We start from the raw sequence: 24,108 nt of genomic DNA on the forward strand, positions 1-24,108 counted from the left end.
GTCTCTATTCATGTCTGCATGCTAGATCCGCATGTTGCCAGGATAGTTTCAGGCGGACCGGTAGGAAAGCAGCTCGGCGGCCCTGACACTGCCCCAGTTCAGCGCCATTCAAAGGAGGCGGGCAGAGCAAACGATAGAATAAAGCACACGCCACACATGTGCTTGTTGTTGGGTAGCTTTGTGTGCGTGTTTACAATGAGGCACGTCTGGCGAGTGGTGTGCAATATGCGCGCACTGTAAGGGTGCCCGCGAGCGATGCGCTTAATGAGCCATGACGAGAGAGGAAAGCCAGATGGCGCCTGTGCGCGTAACCGTGCGCATAACCGCAAGCTTTAGGCCACACAAAGCGTGTGGTGAGCTTTTTGAAGCCCCCTTACTAAAAGTCTCGCCAGAGCAGCGCATGCGCTGGCTCAGGCGAGACCTAAAAATGAAACTGAAAGCACGCATGGCAGCACTAAAAATGACAAAAGTACATGAAAACAACAACAAAAAACGAGTGGTGCAAGCAATGCGGGCGCCCCTGCAGAAAAGCATGTAGTGCCTGCTGAAGAGAAACCCATTAAAGAAAATAGTGCTAACAGACTGTAGATAATGCAAACTGTGTAACACAAGTAAAAAGTCCAGTCCTCATGGGAGGTTACAAATGCAGACATGGCGGTACTAAGGAGGGACTACTAAGCCGATTCCTGAATCAAAAGCAACAACTTCAAAAGGACAGTAACACAAGCCAATAGAACAGATAGGCAGAAAATGGCCAGAACTTAAAGTCCAAACCTGATTACAGCATGCCTCTCAGGGGAGCGCATGCGCTGCCCAGTCTCGACCTAAAAACGGATGTCTGTACGCTAGGGTGGTACCTAAATAGGCAATGTGCATGTCACTTCCGGCATGGACGATGCCATGCAGAGCCGAACACCACCACCTAACAGCACGCAGGGTTTACTGCTCACGTAAAGTTTCCAGAACCAGTTTTACACCTGGGGATAATTCTAAAGTAAGGAATCTGCAGCTAGAAATCTTTATCAGATTAGCGATGTTCAGAAAATCGGGCGAGTCTGAAGTCACCTTGACGTTCCTCCTCTGTATGGATCGGATTTCCCTGCCAAATACATATTCCTACAGTTAATATTTCATGTGCAACATCTAAGCCATTCATTTACTTCACTGCCGTCATATGCCTGGTGCTGCACTGCTTCTGCAGTAATAAGGTTGCTAGAGGTGAAGATTGATCACGGGCCTAACCTCTCTCGATTTTAGTCATGTCAATAGTTCTTTTCAGAACAGCTTCCCATATACTCAATCAATCATGCTGCCAGACAGACAAAGCTTATCAGAGTGATGACCCCGTTTCCACCGCACAAGCTGTGTAGGAGCACCTTGGCTTTATCACTTTCCCAGTTTCTGTTCTCCCAACTGAACCACCCAGGATTTAAGTTCACACGTTTTTAAACAACTAAATGTACTTGATGAAACAGCCCCTGAAAAGACAGGATGCCGTTGAATGTATTCAAATAAAGGGATAGGGGTTGATTGGTTGCTTCACACCACTAAGAACAAACCAGCTAACACACTTGATTTGGGTTGGACACTCACAAATAAAATATGGAACTAATGTAGGAGTTCCTCCCTCAAAATTGCCTCTGCCTCAATATAAGCAAATGGGGAAAATACAGTACCCCAATTTTGTTTTCAAAGTCTCCCACTTCCCAGTTTGAAAATGTTGGCATGCATGTAAGATGATCCATAACATGGTATGACTGTTGGCCATCCAAGTCTAAAAGTCATATAAATGGTGCAGCAGAAGGTGCATATCAGAAGAATAGCTTCAAACTGCAATATTTTCCCCACATTATAAAAGTAAACAAATGATTATAAATGGTGACCCAGCCCCAACAAAACTTAATAGCAGGAGTATAAGTGGCAGGCACTCTAATCAAATCAAAAGGGTCACCAACCCTGTCCGCAAGCATCTGACACATTTACACTCCTATTAAAACTGCACCAGGGACACAAACATCCAACAACATCCAGTTCGCAGTGAGAATAAGCCACCATTTTCCCTTAGAATATCAAGCAATTTCAATGTTACTGCAAGCAAAATGATGCGGGGAAATGCATGTACTGTATGCAGCCTATGCAGTAAAATCAGAAACATTGGCCATAGTAATTCCACATAATAAATTCTCCCCCAGCGAGTTATCAGATACTTGGATTACAAATCCAGACTGCAATTTAACTTTATTTAAAAAACACATCAGCACTGCAATATGGTGGCTCGTGAACATGTAGGTGTACAGTAGCTTCCTTCACTCTGAATCTTTGAAGCTCCATGGAAGCCATTCAGAGCAGGCAGGAGGCCTGCAGCGCGAACAACACTCAAGAACTGTGGGATTTCTGAACGGATCAGTGTATGGCCGCGATATAACACCATGCGGCGCAAAAACTAGAATTATTCATTGCGGTTACAGGGAGAAAAATCAATACCAGGCTTACAGCTTCATACTACCTTCTATTTATATCAGCAGAAAGTTGAATGCTGGACATCTGTGTCAAGCAAGCACTGAGGGATTCCAACGCCTCCTACAAACGGAGAATGCACAGAGGAGCTGATGCAACAACAGGGCTCAGTAGTACCGAGTTTTCTTCAGATTAACTGCTAGAGGAGAAGAAATATTGGACCCAGTGCGTCAAAGGTACGTATCTTTGTCAAAATAAGACTGCTGACATATTTGTGGGGTTCACCCAGTCTTGAAATCTGCAAATTACGCCGTGAAGGTCCAAGATAAACCTGTATTTCGTAAACTAGTAGCTGACATATCCAAGCAAGGTGGACAAAATTATACAATAAGGAGTGCTTTGCATACATTTGTTTGTGCAATTATCGAAAAAACGCGGACATAGTATCAGGTGAAACTAGACTCTGATATTCAGTCTCTGCAGATTAATAATCCGTTTTAAGGCAAAAAAAAAAAATCCCACTTTAGATACGGTTGCAGGCTCAGTATATATGTTTTGATGCCATGAATCGGAGACTTTCTTCAGACAAAGCGAGAACACAGCTGTATGAGGTCCAGGAATATTTTAGTCGGTAGCTCTCAGTAGCCATGCCAATTCTAAATGCAGCTTTGCCAGAAGGTCAGGCCTGTACAGCCAGAGCCCTGCAACCCTCTCAAGGCACTTCACTAGAGCGTTGCTTTAACAAACAGAACACGGATTGATCCCAGAACACTGCCATGGACTCCGCAGGCTGAGATTCAACCCGTCTGCCCCTTCACTAACCCAGAGGGGAGGCAAACATGGATGCTATGAACTGACACCAAGGACCTCAACGTTTGTTATCTTGACTTCTTTACATACAATGCCACCTAATAACTTCCTGATGTCTTAAGTTGTACCCGAGTGCGGGCAAACCTCAAGACCACATGACCCACAGGGGTTAGCCTGCTAAGAAATATAATCCAACAAGCAGGACATGAAAACTCAAACGCCTGCGATGCCCAACCTCACAAGAAGCAGAGCAACGACTCAAATCTGAGTGCCAACCATTTTAAGAAGCTTCAGCAGTACTGTAGGTTCAACTGTATGTTTGTTACTTCATAGATCAATTCAGTCAAATGAACAATGTAAATCAAAATAAACATCCAGGCAAAGACCTCAAATAAGTGCCAGACAACCTATTTCTGATGGATACTTTTAACCGCCAAATCATCACCTTTTGAATGCTCGCAAGGTGCCAAACAGGAGCCAGAAACTCTTCAAAGTTGTACTCCCGCATGCTGCTAGCTGGCGCCATATGGCACCACATTGGCTTTGTTTCACCCGGGAAGTAACAAAGCAGCATACAAGCACCACACGTTAGTGAAAATATTTTATGAATTTATATTTTTGTGCATCGTTAACAATATGCATTTACACTGGACTTGTGTGGCTACTTATGGTATTCAGCAATGTACAACTTCACTTCACTGTCCTGAGTCGAATACGGGTGCGTGGGACACATTCTTCACATGACTTGAAGTCATGCCCCGGGCCCACCTGATGCAGGCCCATTACCAGCATCTACTTACAATAGTCATGGCATGCTTTGAATCCTGTAGTTTTAGGTAGGGACATCATTACCTTGCACAGTGGAATTCAGCTTTATAAGGAATTGGTCAACCAACAAAAAAGGAAGCAGCGCTCAAGATCCATATCCAAAGGTACAGAAAGAAAGGAACACCGATGTCGGTGTGCAGGGGTGGCGCTTATATGCGGGCTCCACACTTAACTTCTGGGGTGAAAGAAAGACGATGTGGAGCTCTGCACAATGCCATCTAGTGACTCGCAGGAGCACTGCTGAGACATTTTTCAGGTCCCAGTGATGATAGATAGAGCAAACTGGTAGACACTTAACTCTTGAGTTGCAGAAAATTAAGCCAAACATTCCTTCTTCATTTTTAGGTACTTAAAAAAAAATATATATTCACCATCCAGATAAAATTTTGACTCATCTCTGCCTGAGATTTTGTGGATAGGATCTCCGCATGACAATGCAGTGGTGGCCAGGCTTAGTCTTGGTGAAATGGGCTCTCACTCCTTCCAAAGGTTGCTTTCGGGACAATGCGTGCAGAGTCCTTTTCTGCACAGCCTTTCCTTTCCTTACCCTAGAGAACCCCATAAAAAGTTGATTGTCTAAACAATAATCCTTGGTACGATTGATGTAAACGTTTTTTTGGGGTTCAACAGACTAAGTCTCCTCCTCTTTTGAGGGGTGAGATGGCACAAAGAACAGTGGAAGTCACGACTTTTTGCAGGAGGGCAGCCCAAGTCCTCATCACCAGTTTGTCATGAAAAACATGGTGTCGGGCAGTTGTACTGACAGATCCTGGAGTTCACTTGTGTAGCAAGCTGAAGGGATATCAATGAGGGAGAACGTCTTTAAGGTCAAATACAAAATGGGCAGCTGTGCTTTAACTCAAATAGAGTACATATGAGAATCGTTAAGACCAAGTTAAGGTTTCACTGAGGTATCACAAACTGTTTGAGAGAGAACAGGTGTTTAACTTTAATAAACCGCATCACACCATGTGATTTAAACAAGGACAGTTGGTCTGGGAAAAGGCCTGACAAATAATTTTTTTTTTAGCAGTACCCAAAGCAAGGACTTGGAGGGTCACGGGAAACAAAAAACAAAGCACCTGACAGTTTGGTTTGACAGACATTAATGCCCAGAAGTTTCAGATATCACACTCTCCTTGCCTAATCTGGAGCCAGTCGGATGACTTGGGTCAGGTTGCTCTTGATCTTCTTCAGATCTCAGAGCAGGAAAGGCAGAGGCGAGAGGCGAACAGGAGCCCTGTGCTCCACTCTACAGGAATGCATCTCCTTGTGAGAGGTTTTGTAAGAAATCCAACATTCAAAATATATCACACTGTGCCTTGTTGATGGAGTTTAAAGGATCTATCCAGCATTCAATGCGTATGTCACCTTGGGTGCACATGCCATTTCTGATCCAGCAGGCACACCCCGCTGAGCTCATCACCCTGGCGTTCAAGGATCTTGCCAGTTGGCACTGGATCACAAATTATGCCCCGGGCCTGCAATCACCTTCAGAGATGCATAGACTTTTGGCAAAGGACCCAGGACCCCACTCCATTCTGCTTGTTGCAGTACTACATGGAAGTGGTGGTGTTCGTGAGAACCTGTGCCAGGCTCTGCTGATCGAGCAAGACATTCAGGCCCAGTTGAATGGGCTGCAACTCCAATAGATTGACATGGAGCTGGGTTTCCGGTGGAGACCAGGGGAGTTAACCTCCACCCCCCACCGACAACCTCCCTAAACCAGCAGCGACACATCTGTCGCCACCATCAGCTCTGGGTCAAGAAAGAAGAGGGGTCTGCCACTTGTCCAATCACGGTTGAGTAGTCATCTCTGCAGATCGATTGCAGTCACCTCCGAAAGTTTATGGCATCTGATAAGTTTCCTTGGTGCTGGGTCCACTTGGACTTCAGATTCCACTGCAGAGCCTGCATATGCCATCTTGTGTAATCAACGTTCAGGTGGCTAAAATACCAAGAAGCCTCACAGATGCGCTCTCCAAGATCCAGGACCAAGGTTGAAACATCAGGATCATGGGCTGAATATCCTGGATTAATTGCAACAGAGGCAAGGCCTTGAATAGCACTGTGTCAAAGTCAGCTCCTAGTAAAGGAAGCCACTGCAAAGGAGTCAGGTGCAGCTTGGCCCATTGATTGTGAACCCCAAAGATGTCAGGAGGTTGGCTGTCATCTGGAGGAGTTCCGAGACGGACTGTGGAGAGCCTACCTTCAACAGCCAGTCGTTGAGGTAAGGGAAAACTGGTATCCCTAACCTTCAAAGATGGGTGGTGACCACTGCCATCATTTGTGAACCCCCCGAGGGGCACTGGGTGAGATTGAAGAGAAGCAAAGTAAACAGGAAATGTTCCTGGCCTACTATACCACAGAGTAGTTGGTATCTATGTGGCTGCAAGAGAGGTATGAAAATACGAGACCTGCATGTGCTAGGCCACCAACCAGTCACCTGGATGCAGGGCAGACAGAATCTGTTCCAGCGTGAGCATTTTGAATTTGTTCTTCCATTGGAAGACATTCAGAAGGAGAAGATTTAAGGTAGACCTAAGGCCTCCATTCTTCTTCAGCATGAAGAAATAGCAAAAGTAACATCCCGGCTATATTTTTGAGCTTGGAACTCTTGATGGTACATTTGGAGAGTAACGCTCACACCTCCTGCATTAGAATACACTGGTGTTCCTTCGAGAGCCAGTCTGGTGCGGGAGGGAGGAACATAGGGCATAACCATGCTGAACAATCTGGAGGATCCTCTGTTGGGTGCGATGGATTGCACCGGGAGGGAAAGTACCGACATTTGCTTCCCACAGTAGTTGTGCACCGCTAAATGAAAGCTAAAGTGGCTTGGAGGTTGCTGTCACAGGGGAATGGACTTGGAGGGCTGATGCCTAGAATGACCCTCGTGCTGCCTGTCAGATGCATGTCCTTGGCCGCAAAAGGACTGGGGGGGACTGCAGAGTGGGCTGGGGAGACTGGAGTTACCTCTATGCCAAATCTTTGGAGTAGGCTAAGGAATTTACTGAACTGGTAAGTTGGAAAGACCCGAAAGCATGCCATAGCCCTACTCACATTGAAGCATTCTAAGGCAGAATCAGCTTTGTGGTTGAGTAGACATGAGCCATCGAAAGCCATATCCATTAGGGAGACCTGCCCTAATTATGGCCCACGGATGTATGCAGCAAAGCTTGCAATTGCCCAAACATGTTGTCCTATACATATATTTGACTGGGATCGAGCTGTGCCACTGGAGTTCAGCCAGACTATGCTCCATAGGGGATATCTTTCAAGATTGACACCAGCTCACTTTTGAGCAACTTGCAGATCGATTAGATCTCGATAGAAGTCAGTTCCTGACTTACAGCAGGAAAGCAAACACATCACACTCACTGGAACACAGCAAGCGAAGAGCCACAGGCTTAATGCCACAATGGATATTGGCTGCATCTGGTCACCTGGCTCTACCGTGCCTTGCAAGAACCATACGCAAGTGTCACTGAGTCAACTCTAAGAGGTCTGGGTAAGAGACACAGGGGAAGCACTCAATGAATCAGAATGGAAGAGGGCTTTGGCCTACTCATACACCAACTCCCGCTACCCGGTTATAAAGGCATACAATGTTCAATTCTACACCATAACTCATCCCTGACAAGCTCAATCACATGTTCCTGGATTCCTAACTTCTGTTACCCTGCAGCAACTCTTCCCAGGTGGAATTGCAACACATGCTGTGAAATTGTTCCTCATTAGTAAACTATTGGCATACAGTACATGGCACCCTAACTGCGGTCGCCCATCACTAAGAATTAAATACATGGGGGGAGGAGCCAAGATGGCGACCGGGACGGCAGCGTAGATTCCCGGCTCCGTGAACCTCCGCATCCCGCACGGATATCCTGCACGAGATCCTCAGTCTGCGCTATGAGATCGTGTTTGTGAATGAGAGTGGCAACCGATCGTGTGACTCCGAGGTTTCTGGCTGCCGTACCGCCGGAGAAATCTGCAGTTGAACTTTGCGGCCCGTGCAGCCCCGGAGCCGGGACCTCGAGTGGACGCCTTGGCCGGGGGGCAGTTTAACAACAGCGGCCTGTGGTGACTGGGTGGAGTCGGTCCACCGGAGCGGTGCTGCCCTCGGCCTGCATTTTGCCGTAGTCGCTCCCACTGCTAGGCGTAGCGGACCGAGGACATGCCCGGGGGTGCAATTCTCAGATTCTTCGGTGCTTGCCCCTGCCTTTGACGGTGAGCTGCCCGGACGCCGCCCCTAGCTCGCCCCGATCCTTGCGGGCTGCTCCCGGCTTTTCGCGGGAGCTGGTCCGTGGCGGGGACGACTGTTGCCCGTGACCACGCAACGGCTGAGTTTGTGCCTGCCCCCGGACCCCTGTCTTCAGCGACGTGGACCTCGAGGCGCTTGTCCCTGGGTCCCGGCCCCAATACGAGTCGGGCCTTCCCGGCGGCCATCTTGTTGCTATGCAGCCTACCATCCTGTCCACTGGGTCGCAGCAGGATTGGGAGTGTGTGACTTTTGGGAGTGTGGCGGAGCGATCGCAGAGAGCTGTGCTGGGGTACGGCGACCTCCTAGAGGCCCTTGGTGCCCTTCATTTCTCCTTGGCTCGTGGCGTCGGGGTCTTGGGGAGTAAACTCGATGGTGTGGCATCAGCGTTGCGACAGTGGCGGCATGCTGGTCCACAGGTACACAGGGGCTTCCCGCACTGCACACAGGAGGATAATGTCGCGGCCACCCCTGCGATTAGTGCACAGCCGGACACTCCGGACAGTATGCCACCGTGTGATCGGCTAACTGAGGGTTTGATCTGTTCCGGAGGTATTGGACCTGAGTGGAAGGTGGTGGCCTTGTCCCGTGCACGGCCTCCGGCGACCCAGGGACAATTCCAGCAACGTTTGTCTACTTTGGCTGATTCAGCCTTCCTGGACCTTGTGTGCAGTGCAGATCCTGGGGCAGCACTGGGAAAGACGTCCCTCCATGATGCGGACTGTGTTGGTACTCAGAGACTTCCACCCCACCTGTGTGCGTCGCTTCCCGGTTGTTTTTGGACACTCCTTTACCTTGGAACATCGGACATGGTGCTGGGTCGAGGGGTAGGCATGGGCAGAATTGCAAAGAGTGGTCAAGGATGAGGCTGATCCTTCGGGGGTGGTCATCTAGTAGACGGGCGGACTCATGGTTGCGTACTCTCATGGTTATTAGCATAGTTGGTGCATAATGCTCCCCATTCCCCTTTTTTTTATATGGTCGATTTGGTGCTGCTTATTGTTTGCCGTGGGGAGACTTCACCGTGCGGGAGGGAGAAGCCGGGGGTATGTTTTGAAGGCCCTCCTCCAGTTTATTATACTTTCTCCACCCCCCCATCTGGTGGGGTTCTTTCTTATTCCTTTTTCCCTGTTTCTTCTATATTTCGGGTCTAGTTCCAGGGCGACAGGCACACTGCTGGGGGGGGGGGGGCCATACTCATTTGCAGAGGTGCAGGGTGGGGGGTTGGGGGAGGGGACTCTTTAGTCTTTATCACTTTTTCCATGGCCTCCTTTTTCTTCTCCGCTTCTTCTTGTTTTTTTCTTTTCTGGGATCAGCGCGGTACACCTCCTTTGTTGTGAATCGTTGCCTCTTCATGTGTGCCACAGTTTCCGGGGTGTTCTCTGGGCGTTAGGTACCGGGGCCTGCAGGCGCAACTGTTTTTGATATTCTTCCCCATCCGGAATTTCCCGTGTCTGCGCCATTGATCCAATAGATTGCTGCTTATTGCTTACGTCTATTATTCTTGCCCCTTATCGCTGTTGGGAACTTGTTTGGCACCTGATCCTACTGTCTTGTTTCATTATAAAATGAAAAACCCTTTTTCTCCTGGTGTCCTACCTGCGCGGCTCACTGGCCGGACTATATTGGAATGAAGATTCTGCTCTCCGAGGTGCCGCCTGTGTTTACATTTGCTTTTATTGCTCTGATTGCTTAGCGGCCGGCCCAGGGGGATTGTAGGCCCATACTTGTTAATGATTGAAATGTCAATAAAGGTTTTTCAACAAAAAAAAAAAAAAAAGAATTAAATACATGGACGGCTATTGAAGCACACTAAGACAGATAAAGTAGTGGCCCACTTTCTCAATGTAGCCTTGCTGATAGCTGAAGCATGCAAAGAAATGATGGATGTAATGCTTACCTTAATCTCAGCCACTGGTAATCACTTGGGCCACATCCCAGTCCATCGTTTTTTTGCACACCATGCCACCTCAGTTCATACTCGGCTTTATGCAAATTTCTTGACCCTACTCCTCAGCCTGACTTTCCAGGCCAAGTCCTCTCTGAACCATAACGTAAGCAACCCAGGACAGGCTTTGCCCTAGTTAGGGCTCATCATGCAGGTATAGCCCGGTTCAACTGATACTGTGCACAGGAGCCACGTCTGGGCAAAATTATAGCTAAGCGCACTATCACATTGACTTGGTGGACTCCCTTGCCCCTATTGAGAGCTGCATGGCAGCACTCTCTAATCAGATGGGCACGGCAGAGAGCAAGGCACAGAGACCCAAAGGGTACCCGGAAGCACCCTGTTTTTACAGACTAGGATGCCATGCTCTCCTAGCACTTCGGTGCAAACAAATTTGGACCCCCCCCCACCCCCCACCCCCTGAAACACTACCCACCCACAACCTCGAAGTTCTGCAAAAAAGCCTCTGTACACAAAAGCTTGGGATTCCTCAAAACCTTCAAATAGCATATACTGCCTGCACCAGCCCGCCCCACTTCTGACAATCTACCGCTCTAATATCTAAAGCACTCCTGCGACGCCATGCCTACGGAGTCATTCCTAGCAATGCTTGCTAAACTACTTTGTTTCAACAGCCCTCCTTCCCAATCAGAGACGTCTTAGGGCATGGACAAAGAGGGCCCTGTCCCAGGGCCCCAACCTTCCAGGGGCTTCCATGATGGAGCCAGCTCGGTCTTGCCTTGATGACCTTGAATAATTCTTATCAGCTTGTTTTAAGTGTCGTTTATACTTGGGTGATGTATTGGAGTCTATTACAGACATTTGACAGAGAACTGTTTGTTTTTCAACACCATGCCACAGCCATAACAGTGTCGTTTAGATCAAAACAGGACCTCACATAGGAGAAATGGCAGGGGGTCGTAGAGATTATTAGCAATAGTATAGTGCGCCGCTGCTGAATTAGAATATTGAAAACACACATCACTATCCCTGAATATTAATGTAATTGCATTTAGAATGTGGACCAGTGTGCCTGTGCCATGTCAGTGACCTGGCGAAAGAGGGCAGTAAAGAGCTGAAATGTGGATCATAAATTCAAAGCTCTTACTAACAGCGCCCCGCAAAGTACGTTTGGCTCAGGGCAGGCCACCCCCGAAATCCTAAAGATGTCCCTGTACCCAGTGTCAGAAATGTAAGGTTAAGCAAATGGCACACCTAACACGTCGCTTCAAAGGGACTCCGAGTGCTCTATCGTTTTCTTATAATAACATCGAGGCAAAAACCACTTATAACTGATATGTGAATTTGTGGACAATACAAGTGTAACCCATGCCGCCAGCCATAGCGAGACAAAAACTAACGCAGAAGCAGAAATGTATTTAAGTGACAATTCAGGCATTTTTATTTTTCCAAAATGTCAACAAATAAAAAGGTTTACAAGAACCGTGCCACTCACCCGGTCGCGCCTTAGCGCCTCGTTAGAGTAGTTAGCGCTATATAAATTACAATTAAATAAGAAACAGGAAGCCAGCAAACTCGCACTTTAAAATGAACGCTTTTAAAGTGTCCTTCTTTGTCGATGTCCTGCCCCGGTGCTGCCCCTGTATGGAGACACGCACTCCCACACTTAAGAGCAGGGGACGTTCTTGAAGTTTCACCTCCTATGACCTTAGCCGCTGCCACACATACACCGAGACAAGAAACACAAATAACAAAATGTGGCTTTTTAACACTCGGTGTGTGATCCCCGCACCCACAGCGTGTTCATGCCAATAAAATCCAACGGCATTCGAGGAATCAAAGGCTTTTTGTACAGCGCCTCAGTCTCTGGGGCTGGAGCGCGGCCAAGGCACGGAAGCGGTTCCCATGGACGGCAGCCACCGAAAGGTGAGAGCTTGACGCAGCGCGAGCTTCAAGGGGAACGAGTCCCCGCGTGACCCCGCGTGGCGGGCAGTTTATTAGCGTTATTGATAATGCCATCAAAAGTTAGGAAGCGGGGACGCGGAAACTCATTAACGAGCCCCGTCCCCCCACATGATAGAGCCGCGGTGATTACACAGCACTTGGCGCCCGCGCCGAGAGCCAGCGGCAGCTGTAATTCACCACTCGCTCCAGACAACCGCGGCTCCCGGGCCCCTGCTGACAGGTCCGAAACCCAAGCCAACTGATTGGAAGATTCTGAGCACACAAATTGGGTATCGACCAGACCCTGATTTACTGATCTTGGGAAGCAAGTTCCTGTTCATCAATATTATTTTTCAGCTGATGCTTCTGTATCGGGATGGTTTTTCATCCGGCCCAGAGTTATGAGATGGGCAGGGTTGCAACTTTTCATGTGACCTAGGTACTCTGGAAGGTATGTGCACTGCTTTTAGAACTTCTTTTTATTTACAAATCTTGTTTGTGTTTTTCCACGTGCATCCGCTGACTTGCATTTTGAAGAAGCATCCCTGCCTTCAAGTTACCTGCACAGGAAGCTGTGTTTGGCGCTTTGACTGTTTTGTGTGACATTGCACCACAACAGCTGCTGAAATCTCACCGATAATCACAAAACATTAATAACTTGAAGCACATTAAATTGTCACTAACGTGCTACACTGCAGAATGATGGGCCATTATATGCCAGATGCTTTATAACCCACTGGAAAGAACAGGATAGGAACAATTGCATAGGCGAGACCTATTGGCTTTGCCAATACTTTTTTAGTTAAGTTGTACAGCAGTCTACCTGCCGCGCAGCATGGCCGAGTGTAAAAAAAAAAAAAGTGCTAAGTGACAGTCAACACTAGCCACGTCACAGCACTGTTTTCCTTTTTCTTTCAACCATGCTGCACAGTAGCCTTGCAGCTGTACAACACTGTTGCACAGCTGCAAGGCTGCTGTGCTGAATGCTTAAAGGTAAAAAAAAAAAAAACTTTAAAATGCAGCCAGCGTTGGCTTGTGTTTGCTTTTGCTTTGTTCGCCCTAAGTTGGCAGGGTATGCCCAGACGTGGGTCCCTTGCTCACTTTGCCACTGGATTCAAGCTAGCCTGGCTGATGAGGGATGTTGCCCCAAAACCAGTCACAGGATGCTGGAGTCCAGTCCAGGGAAGACTGGGCTTGGCAGTTCGGGCTGGACTGCTCCCATGAGGCACAGGATCAAGACTGATTTGCATAAAGCTTGGTATGAACTGGGGTGGTGAAGTAAGCTAAACAACAATGGATTTAACCCATATCTGTGACTGAGGGAAGAGTGTCTGAAAAGTTTCAGCACTCCGTCCATCTCCTTGTGTTTGCCAACGTTGGCCGCATCATAGCACTAATTTTTATTTTTACTTTTAGCCATGCTGCAAAGCAGCTGCGCTGCTGTACAACATGGCAAAATAAATTGAAAAAGCCAACAGATCTCACATAGGTGAGGCTTTTTGGCTTTGTTAACATTTATTGTACTTAGAGGGGCCAGGCAATTCAGTAAACATGCCCAGCCCTTTTAGGTGGGCTGCACAGAAATTTGTTGACTCTTGACAAGAGTAGTGGCATTTATGACCCAGTGAGTGTGGAAACATGCATTGGCAAAGCCAGTAGGTTTTACCTATGCAAGACCTTTGGGTTGTTGTCATTGTTTTTTTAAAGATGTTGCACAGCAGCATAAGCTGCTGTGCAACATGACTTAAAGTAGATAAAAACAAAGCGCTATGGCATGACCAAAATTGACCACATCATAATGCTTTTTTTTTGTTTACTTGAAGCCATGTTGCATAGCATCCCGCACTGCTTTGCATATCTTTACAGCATGCCGCGCTGCTTTGCACATATTTCAAAAACATTGACAAAGCCAGACAGCTCTGCAAGGGTGACCAGATCAGAACAAAAAAAAAAGAAAACCGTTGACATAGAAATAAGACTGAATGTTGAACATCACGGCCCAGTGTCAACATTTAGTCCTATTTCAATGTCAATGGATCATTCTTTAAAATGTATATAGATTGGTTCTTGTTTCCGCCCAGGTGAGATTCTCGCTCACTTCATGCTGTTGCCTGTTTGGTCTATCAAGCCACTCACTTCCTATAGGTTGATTGTATTGCAATGCGTTTAAGACAATTTTACTTCAGAAAAGTACACTATATAATCACACAGTAAATTATAGGTTGCAGAGATGCACCTGCACTTGGGTTTCCGCCTCATTCACACCCTCTCCACTCAGAGGAGTGCTTCTCCCACACCCAACTGCCCTATGACTGCGGCAGATCTACCGCAACGGGCATGCTCTGGGTAAGGCTAAGAGTGAATCACAGACAATGCCTTCAGGAGAAAGGTATTCACGACACCTGGGGCCCCATGAACCTCCCACTCGTAAAAGAGGTGAGTGCTGAAAGCTGTCAAAGGGGCTGCAAAGTCCCCGAGGCCCATCGTTAAGAGTACCCAAGTGCGCCTAGTGGGTGTCCTAAACTCAGTACGGGGTACTCTGGGTAAGCCCCAGCTCTCCGGAGCTAGCGGAGCTCAGTTAACGAAAAAATATTGAACTCAGTGTAAGGGTTAAGCCTCGGTGCTCAGTATAAGGAGCTAGCGATAGCTTCTGTGTCGGGAGCTAGCGTCGATGCTCATTGTAAGGAGCTAATTTCGGTGCTCAGTGTAATGAGATGTTATTGGAGCTCAGTGTATGGAGCTCGTATCGGTGCTCGGTGTAAGGATGTAGCCTTGGTGCTCCACATGTAGGGGTGTGGACACCACGAGGGTGGACGGCCCGTTGGCTCCTGCCTTGCTCACCCCTTGATGCCCCTGAGTACAGTGTTTGGGTGCACCAGGGGCTCTGATTAGTCTACTGGGAGCGGGTGGGATGGGGGCACCGGGGGGAGTCGAAGGCACAAGAGCTGTGTACCGGCCCTGGAATTGGCACCAGGCCCTGCCTGCCACTGTCCTGACGGTTGCAAAGACCTGACTCGTCCAGCGGTTGTGCATCCTCCAGAGGCCTCGGAGGGATGCCAGCACTTGGCCAACCAGTTGACGTCTCCCTTGTGGTGGAGGAGCCACTTGTCTGCAGGCAATGACTGCATCTGCCCGGTGCGCAGTTCTGCTGACCATCAGCTCCATGAGGAAGCAGCACCCGAGGAGAAGGACTCTGTGGCTCCCAGAGTTAAGCCCCACCTCCCCAGTGCATTTCAAGCCCCTAGACCCACTGGAAGCTTCCTAGCACTAATGCCCTGGGTGCTAAAGAACTTGCAGGGGCCAAGGCTTGTTGAGTGTCCAGTCCGGACACCGTCCCTGCTGGGATCAGCCTGCCGACGAGGGGTGTCTGCACCGCTAGAGCCGACACCGAGGGTGGCCCTGGTGTCCTTTTTGCCCCCATCACCAGGTCGCCCACAATAAGGGAGACTCCAACGCAAGTGACCCGCCGGACAAAACACCTCTGCACCAGAGCCCCACGGCCTGAACCAACAGACGATGCTCCCAGCTCCAGAGAATTTCAGGGGCCTAGCACCTCTTTGGGTTCTGCTGGGAGACAGACAGACAGACAGACAGACACAGAAGCAGAGTCCGAGGGCACACAGCAGCTTGCCCGCCTTCCGGCGTCTTGTCCTAAACTTGCCCCCACTTCTGGTTATCATTTTGTGCCGACTGACCATGCCATGAATGATGTAATATGTGACGTCATCAGCAGTGCATTGTGGGTGCGCGAGTTATAGTTAGCTGAACTAACTATAACGGGGGAATTTCTATGGTTTTGTACGAGTGAAATGTCTAACAAACTATAAAGTCCCTCAAACCTATGTTTTTTCTGTGAATTTCTAAGGTTTTTTAAATGCTAATTTCTAACAATAACGTGCCTGAAACCTATGGGTTTTTCAGTGAATTTCAATGTTTTTTTAAAAGCTAATTTCTAATTTTAATGATCATCAAACCTACGCTTTTTTCTGTGATTTTAAAGTATCATCCCATTCTCAACCTGGTGAAAACTGACGATATCGCCAGTTTTCCAGCGATAGCTTCCGCTAAAAAAATCACCACAAATGAGAGCGACAACTAACGCTAATGATATGCAGAGTAGGCATTCCCGTGCAAAAATTACTCGAAAACAGCACTTACCGATATTTTCAACGACCAGATAAATCTGCGATACGATCCAAAAACAGGCGAAAAGCCGCGTTAGCAGTAAGAATTTAACACCGGCCTTTTACTGCTGTAAAGCAGGACGACTACCTACAGTATGTAAGGAAGCCCAGCCCAGAGCCACATCTGAAGACCAACACATGTCATAGAGCTACTGATCATGCAGCTCCGACACCCAAGAAGGCCACAACACCAATCACCACCACCCCCACCCCCCAGGACCCCCCCCCCCCCGAGGACCCCCCCCCCCCCGGACCGCCCCCACTACCACGAGGCAGCACAGGACAGCAGACCTTCCCAAAACGGCATGGCCCCTCAGCCACACAATAGCTGAATGTTGGGAGATGTGGCAACCAAGTATGTGTGGAGGACGCAAGTCACCCATCAATAACAATGCACACAATGCAAAGTGTAGCGGTAATGTGCTAGACAGACCTCACTATGCAGAGCACAGACCTCTCCATGTGTACATACATACAGCTGGTGTTTGTAGTGTTGTGGACAGTGGACGCAACCATGTTACCTCAGGCAGTGGGAAAGATCTCGGTCATGAGGCTGTATTGTCCCCTCCCCCTGTAAGCAGAAGCGGAGTGGGCTGGTCCAACGTATGCCACTCCAGGGTCGGAGTGTGAATAAATAGGCTGGGACTCTGGGTGTGGTTCACTTCTGGGAAGGCCAACGCGTCTGCCACAGCGGCAGCCCTCAGCCTGCCATGAGGCCGCCGCCTTTGACTGCCGCCCTCCTCAACACAGCCCCCTGGAGCCAAGCGGCACAGCACCACAGAGTTATGTCTGTACAGACTACTGCCTTCGATGTACACTGCGGACAGAAGGGCTCACAATTCAGATCGAGTCGCGATTCCAGATGACAGTCCAGTAGGCAGGAGACATTGCTCCCAGTGCGGCCTGCCCGAACCACGCATCATCGCAGACTGCGCACACGCTGAGTTCTTCAGGTGCCACTAACTCAGTGCCCCCCCCCCCCCCCCCCCCAAGTCATCTCCATGAAGCCTTATCAAGGCAGAATTCATTAGGCAAAAGACATTGCTATTAGTGCGGCCCGCTCGGACCACGCATCATCATTGGCTGCGCACACGCTGAATGCTTTTGATGCCACTAAGTGCACCACAAGTCAGCGCCTCGTTGCCTTACTGAGGCAGAATTTATTAGACAAAAGACATTTCTCTCAGTGTGGACCCCCAGACCACGCATCATCGCAGGCTGTGCACACGCTGAATGCTTCAGTTACCACCAACTCAGTGCACCACAAGTCACCGCCATGTGGCCTTGAGGCAGAAATAATTAGGCTAATGATATTGCTACCAGTGCGGCCCGTCCTGACCACGCATCATCGCTGACTGCGCACATGTTGAATGCTTCAGGTGCCACTAACTCTGTGCAGCTCAAGTCATCGCCATGTGACTGACTGTCCTTGCTGATCGCTGCCTCCGGCCAACACTGCGGTTAGCAGGGCTGACAATTCAGATAGAGTCGCAATTGCAGATGACGCAGTCCAGTAGGCAACAGACATTGCATTCAGTGCGGCCCGCCTGGACCACGCATCATCGCTGGCTGCACACACGCTGACTGCTTCAGGTACCACTAACTGTGCAGCTCAAGTCAAAGCCACGTGGCTGTGGGCCCTTGCTGACCGCTCCCTCCGGCCTACACTGCGGTCAGCAGGACTCACAATTAAAATTGAGTCTTGATTCATTAATTGCAGAGTCCAGTAGGCAACTAAGTATAACGTCCCTAAAACCTACATAATATCCTTTTAGTATCCTTGCTTCAAGGACTTATTTTATATCAGTTATAGCTTTACCACAATGACCAAATTCATCTTGCAAGTCCAAAGGAACACTGAATTGCACTCTACACTGCGAACAGCAGAGCTCACAATTTAAATTGAGACATGATTTATTTATTTTTAACTGACAACACATGATGACATGCATAGCTGTGCGTCTACAACCCTGAGGCCGGCTGCGGTGTTACTAACGGTCACGCCTCATCACAGCTTATCCCAAATCCCAGAGGCTAGGCATTGAGACATGATTTATTAATTGCAGACAGAACTGTACTATGTCCTTGGATTTTGTCAAGAGGAAGTGACAAAAAGCATTCCTCAATGTCATTGCTGACTACTAACCTCGATCTACACTGCAGACAGCAGGGCTCACAATTTACATCGAGTCGTGATTGCAGATGACGCAGTCCAGTAGACAACAGACATTGCTCCCACTGCGGCCCACCCGGACAACCCATCATCGCTGGCTACACACGCTGAGTGGTTCTGGTGCTACTAACTGTGCAGCTCAAGCCAACACCACGTGGCTGGCTGTCCTTGCTGACCACTGCCTCCGGCCTACACTGCGGTCAGCAGGACTGACAGTTCAGATAGAGTCATGTTTGCAGATGATGCAGTAGGCAACAGACATTGCTACCAGTGCAGCACGCCCAGACCACGCATCATCGCAGGTTGCGCATACGCTGAGTGCTTCAGGTGCCACTAAGCCTTGAGGCAGAAATAATTAGGCTAAAGACATTGCTACCAGTGCGGCCCGTCCTGACCACGCATCATCGCTGACTGCGCACATGTTGAATGCTTCAGGTGCCACTAACTCTGTGCAACTCAAGTCATCCCCATGTGGCTGTCTGTCCTTGCTGATCGCTGCCTCCGGCCAACAATGCGGTTAGCAGGGCTGACAATTCAGATAGAGTCGCGATTGCAGATGACGCAGTCCAGTAGGCAACAGACATTGCATTCAGTGCGGCCCGCCTGGACCACGCATCATCGCTGGCTGCACACACGCTGACTGCTTCAGGTACCACTAACTGTGCAGCTCAAGTCAAAGCCACATGGCTGTGGGCCCTTGCTGACCGCTCCCTCCGGCCTACACTGCGGTCAGCAGGACTCAAAATTAAAATTGAGTCTTGATTCATTAATTGCAGAAGCCAACGCCACGTGGCTGGCTGTCCTTGCTGACCACTGCCTCCGGCCTACACTGCGGTCAGCAGGACTGACAGTTCAGATAGAGTCATGTTTGCAGATGATGCAGTAGGCAACAGACATTGCTACCAGTGCAGCACGCCCGGACCACGCATCATCGCAGGTTGCGCATACGCTGAGTGCTTCAGGTGCCACTAAGCCTTGAGGCAAAAATAATTAGGCTAAAGACATTGCTACCAGTGCGGCCCGTCCTGTGCAGCTCAAGTGAAAGCCACGTGGCTGTGGGCCCTTCCTGACCACTGCCTCTGGCCTACACCGCGGTAAGCACGGCTCACAATTCAAAATTAGTATCGATACAAATTGTGTAAGATACTATAATTGCTTAAGAAGACCAAATGCTCCCAATCTGTGCAGCTAAAGTCAACGCCACGTGGCTGTGGGCCTTTGCTGACCACTGCCTCCGGCCTACTCTGTGGTCAGCAGGGCTCACAATTCAAATTCAGTCTAAATTTAGTAATTTCAGAGTCCAGTAGGCAACTATAACGTCCCCAAAAACTACACATTTCGACAATGTATTCCATACATATTTCATCTTTTGTTACCTACACTGCGGTCAGCAGAGCTCACAATTTACATTGAGACATGATTTATTAATTGCAGACAGAATTGTACTCTATGTCCTTGGATTTTGTAAAGAGGAAGTGACAAAAAGCATTCCTCGATGTCTGTGCTGACTACTGCCTTTCATCGACATTGCGGACAGCAGGGCTCACAATTCAGATCGAGTTGCTATTGTAGATGACAGTCCAGTAGGCAACAGACATTGCTACCAGTGCGGCCCTCCCGGACCACGCATCTTCGCTAGCTGTGCACACGCGGAATGCTTCTGATGCCCCTACCTCAGTGCACCACAACTCATGGACCCTTTATGATAGAATCTTTTGTGTATGATTTCAGATCTGCTGCCCCTACCTCAGCGTACCACAAGTCATGAACCCTTTACGATAGAAACTTTTGTGTATTATTTCACATCTGGTGCCCCTAACTTAGTGCAGCACAAGTCATGGACCCTTTATGATTGAATCTGTGTGTGATCCGATGATTACTGTTGTACTTGTTGCCAGCACCAACCATTCCCTGAGGGCTGGCTTACACTCACCCCACACGCATCCAGCACAAACATCACAGGACATGTGACCCCGGTAATAAAAAGGGGGCGAGCGCACATGCCCGTACCCAGTTCCACTATCTAACTGTGTCCGTGTGTTCATTATGTATGCATGATGCTGCCCCTGGGCCCTACCACATTACGTTCTGCTGTGGACACCGCTCGCGACCATGTTACCTCTTGCAGTGGGAAAAGTTTGGTTATGTAACTTTGTCTCGGTCATTGTGTAAGTACATAGGTAGAGACTGGATCGATAGAGTACTGAAAGTAGAGTGTATAGTGAATGTATAAGTGCTTTGGAATTGGCGAGTGATTTGATAACTACATATGTTGGCGGAGTCTAACCCCCCCCCCCCCGAGTACAAGCTTGGCTCTAATTGGCTGCCCTCCATGTGCCAAAAATTGAAATTTGGGCTTTGCATGGCCCTGTATTGCCACAGCTGCAACACTCCACTGAATGTGCAATAAACATTCATATCCACACAGATATGTCATGTGCACGATCTTTCATGTGTGGAAGTATGGATGAATGTAGGGTCAGTGAATCCCCCTACCTTCCATGTTGGCCATGTTTTGGGACTTGGGTCACAGGGTCACACATTGGTGCTTGCGGCCCGGGTGGTGGCAGCACTACAACAGGGACACCCACATCAGTTGATTCCTCATACAGCACAGGACGGAACCACGCCCAGAGCTCCAGAGTCATTGTTCACAGCCTCACGCAGGACTGGTATACACCAGGCCAGCCCACTCCACTTACGCATACAGGGAAGGACAACAACGATACATGGCCCAGATTTTCATCGTAGTGATCTGCTGTAAGCAGCAGGTCTAGTTATCAATATGCTACAGCCACTCCCTGATGGCTGGTTTACACCCACACCACACCCATTAAGCACAGGCGTCACAGGACACGTGACCCTGCCAATAAAAAGGACCGGGCGCACGTGCTCCACGCCATTTCCATTTCAGACTTGATGCACTGCAGCCGGCACAGGCACACCGTCACGGGACGGTGACTTTCGATGCACTGAGGTAGGGGCACTGTAAGTGCTGAGCGGGTGTGCAGCCTGCGATGATGCCCCATCCCGGCGGTCCGGACAGGTCAGATTTTGTGTGCCCTGCTGGACCGCAGTGTAGGCCTGAGCCATCGAACAGCGGGGGCCTACCGCCACGTGGCGTGGCCTTACTGGTCACGGAGTTAGTGGCACCTCAAGGGCTGAGCGGGCGTGCAACCTGCGATGATGGCGGGTGCACTGGCATGTCCTCTACCATGGTAAAATCAAGATGCAGCACCAAATGTGAGACATGGGGGCCTGCGGGGCTGCATGATGTGGAGGGTGCCCTGTCCGCGGGCCCCAGGCTTGGGGCTTGCAGCGGCACATGGAGGGCCCTCTTTTCTACACGCATTTGGCGGAAGGTGAGCAGTGAGGCCTGGGTGCGCAGGGGCGGGCAGACACCTCTGGGCGGTGGGAGTGGATGGTGTGCAGCAGCCTGGGTGCGCAGGTGCGGGCAGTCACCTCTGGGCGGTGGGAGCGGATGGTGTGCAGCAGCCTGAGTGCACACAGACACTTCTGGGAGCAGGAATAGATGGGGTGCAGCAGCCTGAGTGCACAGGATCGGGCAGACACCTCTGAGCGGCGGGAGTGGATGGGGTGTAGAAACCTGAGTGCGCAGGGGCGGGACAGCAATGAAGGCGTGTGCAGTTGTATGTACTCTGCCATTACTAATTCTATACTATGTTTCAGATGAGTGAGCTTGAAGGCTGCAGTATGTCCCGGCACGTGGTTGGAGACACACCGGTGGCGGAAAGGTGAGCTGTGAGGGTTTTGTCCGCAGTGTCGGCACTCCCTCTCCCTCTCCTCCTTTCTCTCTCTCACACTTTCTCTCTTCCTCTCACGCTTTTTTCCTCTCTCCCTCTCTCTCTCATTCTCTCTTCCTCTCTCGGTCTTCCTCTCTCACCTTCTCTCTCCCTCTCACACTCTTTTTCTTTCTCTCTCTCTCTCTCTCTCTCTCTCTCTCTTTTTCCCCTTTGATGGGCGCATGACACAATCTTATCTTGCTTTTGTCTTGCAGGCTGTGATTCACAGATTGTTGAGGGATGACACGCCATGGCTGTACCTACTTTTATTTTGTTGTTGTGTTTAAATAAAATGTGTTATATGTAAATCCATAGATGACTGAGATTCTTATTTGTCCAACCTCACATGCATCTTTTTTATTATAATTGTACGACATCACCCGATGTGTTACATTCCAGATTTAGGAAGGTTGCCGTTACATTTGTTTGTCGGGAGGGGGTCGGGGGGATGCCAGACAAGGGGCTGGTGGCGGGGGGTGGCGGAGCACTGTTGGGTGTTCGAGCTGCAAGATCGTTGGCTCCATTGCATTTGTTGTCGTTCAGGTGTGGCTGTGGGCTGGACTCTCTTTCATGTTGCAGGTTGTAGTCCGACTTTACACCAGGTCAGAGCACGTCTAAACTTCCTGGTGCTAACGCACCTTATCGCCTATTTTGTACTCTCTTCGCCGATCTTGCTGGTGGTTGAGAAAGTTGCCAAGTGGTGTGTTTGCTGCTTTTTGCATGGGAACGCCTACTCTGCATCTCATTAGCAATATTCGCCGGGCTCATCCGTGATGATGCTTTTTGAGGCTCCTATCGCTGGTAAACTGGTTATATGGGCTGTTTGCACCAGCTTGTGAATGGTGCGCTAAATTTATCACCATTTTGGCTGTGATAAAGTGCTGTTAACTCGGTGATGTGTCCTTGAGAATATGCTTCTCGGTGTTTTAAAGAACTGAGAAGCACTCGAGTGCCGCGCACCCAGTGCGTTCACACTAGGGGGTCGTGCACTCTTCGTATTCACACTAGGGGGCCGCTCTAGTGTCCCGACTCCAAACTTTTTTTTAAAAATAAAAGCGTTCACTTTCATTAATTTACATTCGCCTCGGGGACCCCATTCCAGAGGCATGCCCACATTTACATATTTTTTATTTATTTTTTCCATCCCCTGGGGCCTGGCCTCTCTGTTGGTGACCATGGGGGGAGTCCCTATGCCCCCACGGTCCCACCCACTCCCCTCCTCCTGTGGGAGCCGGCATTCCTTTTTGGCAACTGGACCTGCTAACATGCAGATCACCATGCCAAAAAGCAATCCTGCTTTGCTTCATTGAACCGAGAGCAGGTGTTCCTCCTCTCGCTTTAACTAAGCAGCCAGGGTTTGCTATAACAGTGAGACATGCTTCCACCCTCTCATACCAAACAACAACGCCCTGGGGGTGAGCTCCCCGGGACATTGCAAGAGCCGGCCCTGGGGAGTGGCGGTCCCCAGGGCCATCAACGGCTCCAGCAGGGGAGCTGCGCAGCCCCCCTCCCTCTGTTTTCAAAACCTTTGAAAGGTGGTGTTCCCTGGGGCTTCAGGGTACCCACGAAGCCACCCCCCCAGGATATTTAATTAAAGCCCCGGGGAGTGGCGACCCCCGGAGCTTGGGGGGGGTCTTGGACGCCCCCCAAAAATTACAAAACAAGCCCGAGGAGGTGGCGGTCCTCAGGACTGCGGGAGAGCTGTGTGCCCTCCTGCTCCTAATTTACATAGCCCCAGG

At 49.4% G+C, this 24,108-nt stretch overlaps 1 protein-coding gene and 1 long non-coding RNA gene across 4 annotated transcripts in view; one reads left to right on the top strand and one right to left on the bottom strand.

The window, feature by feature from the left end:
* The window catches only part of ARHGAP26 (Rho GTPase activating protein 26), a 1,692,117-nt gene that overhangs the window by 489,303 nt on the left and 1,178,706 nt on the right, over positions 1-24,108 (bottom strand). The gene's annotated exons all lie outside the window — the stretch shown is intronic.
* Positions 12,392-22,646, top strand: LOC146811090 (uncharacterized). Its single transcript, XR_014966681.1, has 3 exons — positions 12,392-12,660; positions 22,257-22,321; positions 22,585-22,646. It is a non-coding gene; the product is annotated as an uncharacterized LOC146811090 (long non-coding RNA).

The sequence above is a fragment of the Triturus cristatus genome, chromosome 7 (assembly GCF_964204655.1).
Source record: "Triturus cristatus chromosome 7, aTriCri1.1, whole genome shotgun sequence".
NCBI classification, from domain to species: domain Eukaryota; kingdom Metazoa; phylum Chordata; class Amphibia; order Caudata; family Salamandridae; genus Triturus; species Triturus cristatus.